The sequence below is a fragment of the Melopsittacus undulatus genome, chromosome Z (genome assembly GCF_012275295.1).
Source record: "Melopsittacus undulatus isolate bMelUnd1 chromosome Z, bMelUnd1.mat.Z, whole genome shotgun sequence".
NCBI classification, from domain to species: Eukaryota; Metazoa; Chordata; class Aves; order Psittaciformes; family Psittaculidae; genus Melopsittacus; species Melopsittacus undulatus.
This window is the reverse complement of record NC_047557.1, coordinates 92,756,592-92,767,423: the sequence shown is the minus strand read 5'-3', so window position 1 is coordinate 92,767,423 and position 10,832 is coordinate 92,756,592.

Here is a 10,832-nt window from a genome sequence, read left to right as displayed (position 1 = left end):
CTGGACATGAGGAAGGAATTCTTTACAATGATCCTGGCACAGTTGCCCAGAGAGATGGTGGATGAATCCTTCCTGGAGACATTCAAGGCCAGGGTGGATGTGGTTATGGACAACCTGAGCCAGTTGAAGATGTCCCTGCTCATTGCAGGGGGTTGGAACTGGATGACTTTTGAAGGTCCCTTCGGACCCAAACTATTCTGTGATACTGACATTTTAAAGTGTGGTCACAGCTCAGGATTAGTCCCTTGAGACACACGAAACAGTTCACACCACTCTTTGAACACTTTGAAGCTGTTAGGATGCTGCAGCCACAGTGTTGTGAGCACTGGAAACCTCCAGGGTATTCTGTGAGTGTTAGAACAGTTTGATGTGTAATTTTCAGTAGCGAATGGTTTGTTTTGACAGGGTCTGAACCACTTTTTGGAGACACTTTTATTGTGTCACCATAAATAGAAATCACGACACAATCTGTCAAATACAGGTGTGTGAAATGCAGCTGAAGAAGTTTTTACGTGAGGGAGAGCAAGGCAGGCTGCTGTGCAACACAGCCAGAGCTGAAATTCAGGTGTTCAGTGTTGCATCCTGTGATGTACCAGCTTTATCTGCCAGATTCCAGCTCTCCTTTCATGGACAGTCTGCTCTGTGTTCTCTTATTTCACATTACCAATATAGGACTTTCACATGCATTATTCTTCCAGCATCTTCCTCTGACCTCCAAGAGTCTTTCTTACTGGTACAGTTTTTTCCATTAACACTATGGATTATCAACCTTGTGGTTGATTTCCTTTCCAGTTATCTTTGTGTTGTGCTTCATTTTTCCCTTTCAGTTCCCCTGAAAACCCTTTAATCCTTCTTTTTGAGAGTCTGCCCAGTACCATATGAATTTTAATTTCAAGATATTTTTCTTCTTTAGCCCATGTATAAATCAAACAAAGAAAGCAAGGCCAAGGAGACAGACTCAGAGAGCACATCAGTGAAAGACTCAGGGGTTTGCCTACCATTAGTGCTCACTGCTTGGTTAACTGGAGACAGAGTTCAGAGCATGCAGGCAAGAGAATGCTTCTTAGCTCCACTGCTAAACCTGGCTGGTGGGAGAGACGAGTATTCTCCAGTGAGATGAAGAGTTTGGGGACATGCCTAAGGGAACACAGACAGTGCCCTTTGGTGAAGAGCAAATGGCAGGCAAATGAAAACCTGAGCAGGGTGTGAAGAATGGTAACGTTTGATTGAGTCACACAAAACTAACCTAGCAATCCAAAACCATAAACAAATGGGAAAAGTCCTGTGCTGGCACAGAGCTGGCCATGATGGGCTGGCAGGTTTGCAGTCTTATTTCAGTTCTTATATAACTCTGGGGAAATCAGAAGCCTCACAAAGGTCCTTTTCTTGCAGGAAATATCACATATAGGTGATTGCCACTTCCAAGAGATTCTCTGGATTCTTTTTAACCGAAGGCTCCACAGCTCTTTTGGGATCACAGGTTACCAGCATTCACCTATAGAGACATGTACCATTTGTTTTGAGGGACTCCTATGGCAGTTGTAAAAAAATATCCTGAGCAAAACAGTAACGACATTTTTGAAACATGCAGTATTATTTTGGTGTATATTTTCCAGTTTTAACCAAACACATCAGTATGTTGAAAGAGAAACAAAAGGTGGAATTGCAGAGGGCAAATGAAGGACAAAGGGAGAGATGATTGACTGATTTAAGGAGGTGGCTAGGTGAGGTGAAGGACACAAAGTTGAAATGTATTTACATCATTAGAGCATTTTGAGAATCTGATGCAGTATGGGCTCCCTGCAACCCCTCTGTTTGTCAGAGGGTCATGGTCATGATCAGGTCATGGAGGCACAGCGTGCTCTCTCTGCTCTTGTTTGAAGTGTCACCTGAACAATTGTGAGGCCTGTTTGCCCAGAGTCATGGACAGTGGTTTCACAGCCGTTACAGGACAACGGGACACAGGCATCGCCACCCATGGCCACCCTGCCCCTTCCAGCACACAACTGCTGGCATCCTCCTCACTCTAAACAGCATCGCGCAAAAACCGAGCCATAGCAGGGGGGTTTCTGGTGTCCTCCTGGACGGGTGGATGGGCTGGGGAGACTTGGCAATGGCTCATGAGGTGCTGCCAGCATTTAAAAAAGCAATCCCTTACACACATTCTTGCCCGAAACAGCACCTTTTGAGCCTGCTCCGTAGCACTGGAAGAAAAGCAACTTCCAAGTTTAGTATGTAAATGAAAGTATTGATCCAGTAAAAAGGTCATTATGTTCATCCAAGACAAATCACACTGTTTTCAGATAACTTTGTTTTTTCAAGTTCATAAGCTTTTCAAGCACAGCCTACCGCTGCAGACTAGGACAGTGGGGAACCAGGTCAACGATCAGCTCTGAAAACACCACCACAGTTTCAAGCTAGTCAGATCACTGAACTCATCAGAGTGGGCTTCATATCCAGTATGACTGAACAGTGAAAGCAAGGAAGAAACAGCACAGAGGGGGAGGAAATCCAAGGAAATCCAAGTATGCTATTCATAGACACTATAATTACATGATCCAAAATCTGTATTTTTACAGAATGGCCAGTTCAGCTTTGACAGAATTAAAAATGACCCATCAGAAAGAATCTCCATTGATAATGAAAGAATCTCTGTTTATCTCCATTGGTGAGAAATGAAAACCAACTGGTGATGTAGTTGTAAAAAGCAGTGGAAAGAGAATCTTCAATATTATCACTGATCAAAGTGAACAAAATCACCCTCATCTCTCATGTTTAATTTCAGCCACTTACAGAGCCTTTAATAAACTTGTGAACTCCTTGTGGGTTCATTTCATTTCATTAAGCATATTTAAGTTTTATTTTCAAGATTAAAGCATGTGATTCTATTGCAACTGGATAGGAATACCAACTTAAAACCAGATTTTTAGAGCTGCATTAATGTTGTTTTAACACACTTAAAATAATCTAATGTTTATACATAAAATTTTGTTGTTCTGAATGATGCTTATTACAAATGGTGCTTAAGTGTAGTTAAGAGCATTAAAGGAATTAGAAGCCTAACAGGAAAGTTACATCTGTGCAAGTACCTGAAAATTGCTCAGAGGTTCTTTAAGAAAATGCTCCAGTATTTCCACATGACCTACCAAAGGGAAGGAGCACTGGTATGCTGCCAAATTCCAAGAGAGCTGAGCAGTGATTAGAATTTAACTCTGGCATCGGAGAGGAGGCTTTTTCCCCTTGAATTTCTCACTGTAAAAAATGCTGAAGTTTTTTCTCAACTTTTCATTTGGGAGGAAAAAAAAACCTACTAAACTCCACCCTGAGAAGCTAGTAACGAACTTGCTTTAGGAAAACATCTGGTATTTTCAAGTGGCTTGAGTAAACTGTCCATTTTCACAGTGTGGCATGCACACTTTGATTCTGTAGCCATGAGCAACATGGGAAGCAGACAAATAATTTTGCTGTGTCAGAGTTAGGAATTAATGCAAGAGGAATAAGCTGTAAGTTCTGACATGGACTTTAAGCAGAAGGAAAACTGGACAGAATGATAGGGCATCATGCAGCCAGGTATCTATAACTGGTAGAGGATAACTGAGACTGAATGGTACAGCAGTATAGCAGTGCTGATTCCTGCTTCCCCACATCCAGCCACAACTGAAGGAGCACAGTCCAACCTCACATGGTAAGACCACTCAGCATAAAGGCATCTAAGGAACAGTGATGAGCTGAATTCATACCATTCCAGACTGGTTTGGGTTGGAAGGGACCTTAAAGCTCATCCAGTTCCAACCCTCTGCTGTGGGCAGGGACACCTTCCACTAGACCAGGTTGCTCCAGTCCCCATCCAACCTGGTCTTGAACACTGCCATGGATGGAGCAGCCAGAGCTTCTCTGGCAACCTGTGCCAGCACCTCACCTCAGTCACACCAACTGAGGAAAGTACAAAGAGAAGCAGAGAGGAGAGAAAGAAACTGATTTGAATGGCAATCTGTAAAGACTTCTTCCACTGACTATCCAGAGAATATTCTGACAGCATAGTACCTGCCTCTCAAATTAGAGGGTTTGGTCAGGGTGCTTCAGGCACGTACCGACATAGCACAGCGAGTCTCTTGCCTTCTTGTCTGGTTAGAAAAGTGCAGCTTGAATAACAGAGAGTGTTGCTGAATCCTATTCCTGTCCTGCACTCTAACATTACCCCATAGCGCAGTTTCAGCACCTTTACCAGTATTCTAGCCCTTATGTTTTGGAAAATGAATGGAGCTGCCTTGGAAGACCCTACTGGCTTTGTGTGCTTTGGTTACACATTCCCCCAGTATGGGCACCACAGGCAGCCATCAGGTCTGACAGCACTGGCTGGAGGTCACCACAGGACCTGTCCCTGTATGGGGTTGGCTTCACCCTTAAGAGGACAAGTAGAGGCATCTAGCAGACATTCTGCATAGTAGGGAGGTGAAAATAATTTCTATAAAAAATAGAAGCAAACCCTTATATTTTTAAGAAAAGTGCCAGCAGACCTTTAACAGTGCTGGGAACCAGCCAAGGCTGAGAGTTATGTTTCTTTTGAAAGAATCTTGTATAATGAAGCACACTGAAAAATATGCAGAGAGACTGACAGCAGTGTTTATTTTATTCATGGCACTACATTTATTCAGGGAACAGAGGAAAAAAAACCCACCTGGCGCTGAGAAAAAAGATGGTCTTCTTCCAACAGTACCATAAAAACACACAGGCCTAGAACAGAAGGTCAGAATTCACTAGTTCCCTCTGACTCTGTGGGCATGGTCATGCTGCCCCTGCAATATCCCATGTTTTTACAGCTAGAGATAGAGTGTGTAGGGTACAGCAGGCCTTTGGAGGGAAAAGGCCCATTTTTACTTGTTTGAAGAGGTGGAAAGCTAAGGGGAGGATGAAAAAATTGTATAAACCATGTTTTATAAGCAAAGTTTTAAAGGTCCCTTAGCAGGCTTAAATGAAAGAAATATATAAAGAAAAAGATGAAGTACACTCACTACATTCTTTCTTTCCACAGACGAAATGGGCCAGTGAAAACAACTGACCTCAACTGGCTTAATACCATGTGTGCTGTTACCTAACCGATCCAATCCGTGCCCCACGCTCCTGGTGGGGAGCTGCAAGCATTCAACAAGTTAATTTTTTAATTATCCTTCTGAATCTGTTTCACTTGCAGCTAAACTGCAGTTTATTGCTAACATCAGCTAGCATGACAACAGTTCAAAGAATATGCCTTTTTTTCAACAGCATTTAATTCCACCATGTGGCAGAGCTTTATACTCAACTAATTTGGCTCGTTCCCTTGCAGAGTATTTCTTCAGTTATGTGGGTCTTCAACATGTACAGGAAAGATTTGCCTTTTGGACTTGGTTTTTTTTTTTTTGGGTTTTTTTTTTTTTTTTTTTGTTTCTCTTTCTTTCTTTCTCTCTTTTTTTTTTTTTTAAACAGGAAAAATAATTTCAAGTCTTCCATCACTGGCTATAAACTCAAGGCAGGCATATGGCCCCAACTCTACAAAGCCATACACAGCGGAACTAATAAATCCTGATTCCTTGCAGAACTATGTCTTCTCTTACTGCCTTCCCCACCTCACCCCTCCCACTGAGCCCAACAACCCAGCATCCTCCCAAGGGTCCCTTTTCACACACAGCAGGCTTAGCTCCTATTTATGTCCTCAAACTACTGCTTGAGCAAAAGGAAGCAAGCGCTACGCCAGGTTCCATGTGTGCAGACCGACAGATTGTTGTTTGGCCTGTCTCGCCTATGAACTAGCCAAACTTACTTGGCAATCCCTACCTAAATCAGAGGAAGTCTTTGGATTTATTTTCTCCACCAAGGCACTAATTTTTATGCAACTGGTATTAAGTCAGCTATCTGCAAGCTCTTGTTACTGAAGTTGGTCAAAAGATTTACATTATTTTTGAGGAGGGAAGAGAACAGGACAGAGCACAAATGCAAAAGCAGAGGAAACAATGCTGAAGATATTTTAAACACGACAGCATCCTCTTCATAGCAGTGCTGCACTTCTGTTCAGCTAAAAGGTGACTTGGAGAGATTTTGACAAGGCTTTTACTAAGTCTGAAACTATCAGATTGTGCTGATTTCACTGGCACCTTTTCAGCCCCGCACTGCAAGGTATGGATAAAAACATCCTAATATATGTAGTTAAACAGCTGATAATTATAGCTGCCTACTGAAAAATGCAGTATTTTTTCTGGGACATGTGTGCTTTTCCCAGGAAAATAAACCTGTAACAATCCATGTCTATAATACGCATATATCTCAGTATTAATTCAGTAACCCCAATTGCTAACATACACCAAGGGCTACTAATATACCACTTGTTTCTCAACCAGACCATTACAACAAGAACTAACAATTATTACCACCAGATATTGCCAGCTGACAGCTGTTGAGTGTTTGTGAGCTGGGTCACACAGTGAGATTACAGCACAGATTATAAAAGTCTTTATCACTCTCTTTACCAGACTCCCCACCTAAACAAGATAAATCCAGCTCTGGGTTTGGCTGGAGGTGCCAAGAGCTCTCCCCAGCCTTGTCCCTTTGTGCCTCAGGATTTAAGAGATTTTCTGTGCAGTCAGTGACTAATTTTAATAAAGCAGAGTTTTTTCCTACTTCTCCCTCTCTGCCTGTCGGTACAATAACTTAAGTCTTTCAGACCACCTGAAAATACTGAACATAGAATCATAGAATAGTTAGGGTTGGAAAGGACCTTAAGATCATCAAGTTCCAACCCCCCTGCCGTGGGCAGGGACACCTCACACTAAACCATATCACCCAAGGCTCTGTGAACCTGGCCTTGAACACTGCCAGGGATGGAGCATTCACAACTTCCCTGGACAACCCATTCCAGTGCCTCACCACCCTTACAGTAAAGAATTTCTTCCTTATATCCAGTCTAAACCTCCCCTGTTTAAGTTTAAACCCATTACCCCTTGTCATGTCACTACAGTCCCTAATGAATAGTCCCTCCCCTGCATCCTTACAGGCCCCCTTCTATGCTATGAGGTCTCCACGCAGCCTTCTCTTCTCCAGGTTGAACAACCCCAACTTTCTCAGCCTGTCTTCATATGGGAGGTGCTCCAGTCCCCTGATCATCCATGTGGTCCTTCTCTGGACTTGTTCTAACAGTTCCATGTCCTTTTTATGTTGAGGACACCAGAACTGCACACAATGCTCCAAGTGAGGTCTCACAAGAGCAGAGTAGAGGGGCAGGATCACCTCCTTCAACCGGATGGTCATGCTCCTTTTGATGCAGCCCAGGATACAGTTGGCTTTCTGGGCTGTAAGTGCACACTGAAGCTGGCTCAGGTTCATTTTCTCATTGACCAACACCCCCAGGTCCTTCTCCACAGGGCTGCTCTGAATTTCCTTTTTGCCCAACCTGTAGCTGTTTCTGGGATTGCTCTGACCCAGGTGTAGGACCTTGCACTTGGCATGGTTAAACTTCATGACGTTGGCATCAGCCCACCTCACCAGTGTGTCAAGGTCCCTCTGAATGGCATTCCTTCCCTCCAGTGTATCAACCAAACCACACAGCTTGGTGTCATTGGCAAACTTGCTGAGGGCACACTCAATCCCACTGTCCATGTCACCGACAAAGATGTTGAACAAGACCGATCCCAACACCGATCCCTGAGGGACACCACTCGTTACTGATCTGCAGCTGGACATTGAGACATTGACCACAACTCTTTGTGTGCAGCCATCCAGCCAGCTCCTTATCCACCAAGTGGTCCACCTTTCAAACTGATGTGTCTCCAATTTAGAGACAAACATTCTCACCTTCTAATACATCGTCAGTACAGTGAGCCCTTCAACGGTAATCATTTGATTCATCTGGAAGTGAGAGATTTTAATTTAATAGTACATGATTTATATCAAACAGTTTTTACTAACCAGCGACAGCAAGAAACATTCATTCCCACCTTCATCCTACCATTTAAGACACGCATGGTCATTTAAACTTGAGTGCAACATCTAAGTTTACTCTGCAACCAAAATGCATGTTAAGTCTGTTCAGATACAGACTGTAATTACTGGGCCTCTGCCTGGGCATACACTGGTCCCCTACCACAGGTGTCCACCATTCCTGTCTGCACTGTGACCATGCTGGGAATTCACCATTACCTATCCCAGCCTGCCTCACAGGACAGTCAAAAGGCTGCTGTGTGATGAAAAACTTGGCTGGGCTCTTTCAGAGAGAAACAAGCAACAAAAAGCAAGACAAAAACTGTATCCGGTCACCTGGTCCAATGAATGAAAGTCATAGAGTGCTCTGTCCTCTAGTCCCTCAGGCTGTGAGTCCAGTGAACTATACATAGAGCTGACCTCATCCAAGCCTCAGTAGCTACCTCCACCCATTATCTTTACAGTGGTCTTACTCCATTCTGTCAATTAACTTAAATCTAATGCCATCAATTTCATTCCCTATCTAAAAGGAAAGTCCCTCTTTTTTGGAACGCTGTCTATCTGGCAAACTGAGTGCCAGAGATTTACAAGTACATGCTCCCTTTTCTCAAGAAAAGTATTTTACTGCACATTCTTGCAAATATCCATGCAAGACTATTCCTAACACCTTCTAGTTGCAATCACCTTTCTTGGACATTTTAAAGGATTTTTTGTTTGTTTGTTTTTAGGCTTTTGGCAAGCTTTGGACAAGGATGACATTTTACATGCACCATAAAGGTACACCAAGTGTTACATAAACATGTACCAACACTTTCATTAGTGAATATTCATAACTGAAAAATTAAACACTTCAAAGGTAGCTTTGTGCAACCCAATTCAGTTTTCTTGTGTACAAATACAACTGTGTTCTTTCAGGGCTGGACGCTGCTATTCCAGCTTTTGTTCTGAATGGAAGGAGCATTATAATTAAGACAACTCAAAACTGGAAAGACAAAAAACATGACCCATATAAATACAATCCTGACACCTGAATGAAACTGCTCTTGGCTAGGAAAAATTCAGCAAGTAACTCTTTAAAAGATATTTGGCCTATAAAAATAATAAATAAATCATCTACCAAACAAGAATTATTAAGGGAACATCACAAGCAATGCATGTAGCATCTTGCAATGGCACGTTAAGCAGCGTTACCAACAGTCATAGGTCCCAATCCTGCTACCTTCTGGAGCTGCAACGTTCACTCTCCCGAGACCTTCACCAAAACATAATTATTTGTCAGGGAAAGGGGAGTCAAGGTGCTCTTTCTTTAGATAAATTGTTACAACTAACAACATTGATTCTGACACACTGAAAATCTGCAAAGAAAGGCAACAGAGAAAATTAATTGCTTCTCTTGTTTACGACATTATCTTACAGACCTCTTCCACGACACTATTAGTGTGGTTTCAGTATGACCCCTAAAGTAAGCTGAAGTCTCCGACTAGGAATTCTGGAACACAAAGTGATTACATTGCTGTTCCAAGGCCAGCAGTGCTACGTATCAATTTACACTGACAAGTCAAGGCTTTTGCATCATTAACTTGTAAACAGAGTCAGCGCCACGCTCTTGTGTGCATTGTTGTATCTGGCAAAATAGAAACTTTTTTTAAAGGCAGAATTAGGTGCCCTATACTTAAGATTCATAGAGACATGCATGATTTTGAAGCATTGTAACACCACATTTATACTACCACTTGTAAAGCACTTAATTTACAAAATTAACTTCCTTGGCTGTTTTAAAGCATTTGAGTTTCAAGAGGCATTGATGTACATGTGCAAGTCAGAGCTCGCCTCATTTCACTTTCCCAGAGAAAAGCAGCCATGGTAGATCAGATTCTGCACTCATCTGCACTACTGAAACTCCCATTACATGGAAAAGCTGTTTGTAAGCTACAGTAATATTTGACTGCAGAAACCGCCGATGTGTGTGAGACCAGGGCCATGTGGTGTCCCAGCGCGTTAGTCGAGGCTATTGCCCTTCATTATTTGTGTTTATATTATCTTCTCCACAGTCTGGAAGTTTTATGTCAATGCTTCCTTGAAGGGGAAACTGAATTCCAGCAAATGTGCTTTTGGAATTAACCTGGCTCTATCCTATGAATATATATATATATATATTTTTAATTAAAAAGACTGAATAACAGACAAGTTCTGCTTTTAGTGTTATATACTGAATTTATATATTCCATGCTGCTCTACATACAGACCCACATAACAGTCTGGTTTAGGTCATGAACAGCAACCTAGTAATCTATAGCCTTTCCCTTGTACGTGTTTGACCTACAAAGACTCAGAAATAAATGATTTTATTTAAGCAAAGGTTCATACCTGAGAGGCTTCCCTAACAAAACCCTGCCATGGCTGAAGCACCAGAAGGGTTAACACCACCATCTGGAACAGTACAGCAGTGAAAGATTTATCTTGTAAGAGCAGCTTAGAGCTTCCAGCAAGATGTTTTCCACACCAAAACTTTATTATCCCGATTTTCTAATTTAGATTCGGAGATATTTTGCTTTAAAAGTGTCGTGTCCCCCCCCCCCAAATCACAAATGCACAAGAGCAAAGTCAACCTGAGAGTTCCAAGGCTGTTTTTCCATTTCACCCACTGTTACGGTCTTTCTGAAGAAAGACACTCTGAACTTCAGTATGTCTAAAGTCTTCATTTAGTTTCCTCCCAGATTAATATAATAGATAATTCTCTTCATATATTCAAAATATATTTTCTAAATCCCATCTTAAAGGACTTCAATTAATTCTTTAACAAATTTATTACATAAAGCATTACAGCAATTCTAAAATTGTAATTGTTTTGTGGCTTCATAATGATGCACTTCTAGAGAAACTAC